Genomic DNA, 4,956 nt, shown 5'->3' with positions numbered 1-4,956 from the left:
TTGTGAGAATAACAGAGTAACTGGCAGGAGTCTCCTTTTATTGTACGTAGGGTGACTAAGAGTCAGAGCTAGCTTATTGGCCCCCAGCAGTATAATTGTTTGTTTCAACCATTCAGATTAAGAATCTGATGTTTGGACCTAAAATCCCCCACTGAATTAGGAGCCCAATACACACAAAAAGAAGATTCTCCCCGCTACTACTTTCCCTCATTCCTGTTGGTCTCAAAAACAGAACAGTAAAGAAACAAAAACAAAACCAAACTCCAGAACAGTAAAGCTTCAAAGGTCAAGAATAAATGCAGAAAAACATTGATATTCACTGATACTTTTAAAGAAAGGTATTTGTAGGAATAAAATTATTTTAGGCAATTTATAACTAAGCACACTTAGTACAGATTCTATATGTGACCACCTAGAAAAGTGCAACCCATCACATTCTCACATCATGATCTCATTCCTGATACAGTGCCTTAGAAGAGTACCCAATTGAAGAAACTGTTCCCCACTGTATTCCATAGTTTCAATGGAATGTTAGCAATATATTGTCTGTCTTGGATGTCTTTTCCCTGCTGGATTTTTAAAAGTCTTTTTTTTTTAAAAAAAAAACCAAAATTTTGTTTTGCAGTATTTCAGACACATATAAAAATAAAGAGAATAATAAAATGAATACATGCAAACATCACCCACATCCAACAAATATAAAATATTTATACAATTAATAACAAATATACATTTATAGCCTACTTTATTTCATTTATACCCAGTGGCTCTCAATGGTGGGGCTGGGGGTGGTGATTTTTGTGCCTTCCTCAGGGGACATGTGGCCATGGCTGGTTGTCACAACTGGAAGTACTCATTGATGTCAAGTTGGAACTGACATATAGCTGACCCTAAGTTGAGTTTCTGAGTCTCTAAATTGCACAGAAGATTGCTTATAAGATATGAGCCACCAGAGCCTTTGGGTAAACAGACAACTCTCTGTAGACTATGCTACTAAAGCTCCCTACAACTAGGAGAGGAATATTCTTATCTTCTGATAAACTGAGACTAGCGATACGGCTAAATACCCTACAATGCACAAGGCAGTCCCTGAAAGGAAAGAATTTTCTGGCGTAAAATGTAAATAATGCTAAAGCTTTAGACCTTCTGCTTCCTCTTGAAGCAAATATAAGATAACATCAGAAAATATTTTAGCTCTCAAAAACATATAACCAAAATATAATTATTATACTTCATTTTAAATTAATTCTTAATACCAATTAGTAGTCAGTATTTAAATGTTGTTGTTATGTGCCATTGAGTCGGTTGCGACTCACAGCGACCCTATGTACAAGAGCCCTAAATGCTGTTCTATCCTGTGCCAACCTCGCCATAACAAACACACTCATTCCCACCACTCCACTCACAGAATTGATCCATCTCATCGAGGGTCTTCCTTTCCTGTACCCCCCCTGCTAAAATGTTTAATATTTTTAAAAAGTCAAGATTGTAATGGTGAGTGATTTTTAAAATAAACATACATATTTTCATATTAGTTACTTATGGCTGTATATCAAATGGTCCTCACATATAATAGCATAAAAATTTCACCCAGTTCCTGCTGGTAAAAAAAAAAAAATATCTGGAAACAGTGAGGCTGGATGGTTCTTGGGATCTTTCCTGAGTCAAAATATCAGCTAGGGCTGCTGTCATATGAGTTGGGCTGGGACTTGAGGATCCACCCTCCAGAAGACTCGCATGGCTATTGACATGGCTGTTTCTTGTCATGTGGGCCTCTTCATAAGGCTGCTTAAATGCTTTAAAGACATACCAGATAGTGTTTTCTTTCAGTGGTTTGAGAGAGAGAACAGAGATGGAAGAGGAATAAAAAACACTTTTTTTTTTAGTTTTACTTTTTTTTTGTAGTTTTTTAAATTTTAATAATTTTAATGAACATTTACAGAGATTTTGGATTTCCATTCATTGCTGCACTTCTCTCCCGCCCAGCCCCCCACCCCCAGTTCACGCCTCTCTTTGAAAAGTAAAAGAAAAACTTCCTCCCTCATACACAATCCCCCCGCACCCCTCCCACCATCCCAAGTACATTCCAGTATGCAACCTTAATTGTAGACTCTTGTGATAACCATAATACAAAACACTTTTTATGACCTGCTTTTAAAATAATACATGATCACTTATCTCATTATATTTACTACAAGTGAATTACCAACTCAGGCCCATATTCAAGGTTTCACCTTTTGAGGGAAGAATTGTAAAAGAATTTGTAGAGGTATTTTAAAATCCTTATTTTCAAATCAGTTTTAATCCATCAATTTTCCCTCCTTTTCTCTTACATGTTATTTGCTAAAAATAAAAATAAAGGTTATTTGTCCAGTAGAAGATCTCAGAATTTGGATTGCTTTCTTTTTCCTGATCATATATCAGTTGTTGTTATGTGCCATCGAGTAACCTGTGACTCATAGGGACCCTATGTATCATATCTGAACTCTGCTCTATCCTGAGCCAATCTCATCGTCTCTATCATATCTAATTCTATATATACCGTATAACTGTAGGTTTGCTTGTTAAGTCCATCTGTCATGTTTCCCAGAACCAGATAAGACTAATTAGATTCAAAAGTGGCCTAGCGGCAAGAAGCTTCACTACAATCCTGAAGGCATGCGGTTTGAATCCACCAGATGCTCCACTGGAGAAGGAGGGGCAATCTCCTCCTGTGCCAGTTGGATCTGATTAAATGGCACAAAATTAAAAAAAAAAAAGGAGTAGTCAGATTCATGTTTGATGTTGTTCATTTGCTTACTAGCTTATTTTAGCAAGGCTATTTCCTAATTCTAGGCCACCACAGCTCCGTAACAACAACAATTTCCTAATTTGTAGCTATAAGCATACTAGTGGCCTAGTGGCAAGAAGCTGTGCTGCAATCCCAAAGGCACATGGTTCTAATCCACCAGCTGATCTGTGGAAGAAGGATGGGCAATCTCTTCCCACGTGATGAATTGCCTCGGAAAACCTGCCAAATGGTCAGCTATGTTGACAGTACATAACAACAACAGTGCATACTTTGGCAGAGACCTACTGGCACAGTGGTTATGAGTTCTGCTGTCATACCTTCTGACCCCAGTAGCGGAATTCAGTAGGGCAGCAAGAAATAAACGTTGGAGAGGATGAGGAGAGGTGGGAACTCTCATATACTGTTGGGGACAGTAATATGGTGCAACTACTCTTGAAAACAGTTTGCCATTTCTTCAAAAAGTTGAACATAGAAACTCCATATGACCTAGCTATTCCACTGCTAGGAATTATGCTAGGAATATACCCCACGGAAACTAGAAGTGAGAACCAAATGGAAATTTGTACATTAATGTTCATAGCAACATTATTCACCACCGCAAGAACATGAAAACAGCCAAAATGTCTAACCACAACTGAATTCATTGAGAAATTGTGGTACATTCACACAATGGAATACTATGTATTACTCAGGAACAACCATTTCAAAAAAACGTTAAAAAACACTACATAACTTAGGAGAGGCTGGAAAGCATTATACCGAGTGAACTAGCACAGCCTTATAAGGACAAATACTCCATAAGACAATTATTGTAAAACTAGAAGGACAAAGTATGTATGGGAATTCAGGGGGAGCTGAGAATGGGTAGGGGCAAAACCACAGGGTTACTCAGTTTGTTGGGTGGAGGGGGAGGAAGGAAATGGGAAGGATCTGGGTGAAATGACAAGGTAATGATGGGCAAGGTCCAATGATGATTAATTTTATAAAACATAATGCATGAGCATGATTTTATGAAACACAATGTGAATGAAGAATAGTGTGAAACACAATATATACAAACTTTGTAAGCAAATCTTAAAACAACTATGAGATATCATCTCACACCAGTAAGAATAGTAAAATTTAACAGAACAGCAAACAACAAATGCTGGCAAGGTTGAGGAGAAACTGGAACCCTCACTGGTGGTGGGAGTGTAAAATGGTGCAACCACTATGGAAGGCAGTATAACATTTTCTCAAAAAGTTAAAAATAGAACTACCATTTGACCCAGCAATTCCACTACTGGGAATATACCCTAAAGAAACTATAACTGCCACTCAAGCAGATATATGCACACCCATGTTTATTGTGGCTTTGTTCACAATATCAAAGAGTTGCAAACAACCCAAGTTCCCAGCAACAAATGAACGGGTAGAGAAGCTCTGGTATATTCACATAATGCAAAACTATGCAGCATTGAAAAACAAGGAACTCGTGAAATATTATGTAAAATGGATGACCCTGGAGGACATTATTCTGAGTGAAATATCTCAGTCACAAAAGGACAAATATTGCATAGGGTCACTGTTGTAAAATGGGACTGACATCGTGGTTGAGCAAAGACAGAGAAGGAGGGGAGGTATGATGTATACTGTGTTGAAACAGATGAGGGAGAGAACTGTTTAAAAGGGATATATAAGGTATTATTGTCATGACAGGAGTCCAGAAAGAAGGCTGCACAGTGGAGTAGACTTGGGGGAGCGATTGCATACAGTGAAAGAGTTTTTCTTTTTCTTTTCAAGGAGAAGAGTGATTTGGGGGGAGGGAGTGGGTAGGGAGAAAAGTACAGTGATGAATGACTGGAAACCCTAAGTCTCTGTAAACTTCCATTAAAATTAATGGAAAAAACCCCAAACAAAAAAACCCCCAAATTTTGTAAGCAAACCAATTTTTCAAAAAAGTAGAGTTCTGCTGCCACCCAAAAGGTCAGCAGCTCAAGCTCACTGGCAACACAATGTTGGAACTGACAGGAGAGTCCTGCTTTTTTGTTTTTAAATTGCATACTCTTATCAGGAATGTACAACATTTAGTTGTTTCACTTTTTTTAAAAAAAAATTTAGGTTGTTTATTTTTCATTTCAATGAACATCTACAGAGATTTTGGGATTCCATTCATTCATTGTTGC

The sequence above is a fragment of the Elephantulus edwardii genome, unplaced genomic scaffold, assembly GCF_000299155.1.
Source record: "Elephantulus edwardii isolate Elephantulus edwardi_28Jun2011 unplaced genomic scaffold, EleEdw1.0 scaffold00013, whole genome shotgun sequence".
Lineage (NCBI taxonomy): Eukaryota > Metazoa > Chordata > Mammalia > Macroscelidea > Macroscelididae > Elephantulus > Elephantulus edwardii.
The sequence above is the reverse complement of the archived record's forward strand: the minus strand, read 5'-3'. Positions refer to the sequence as shown.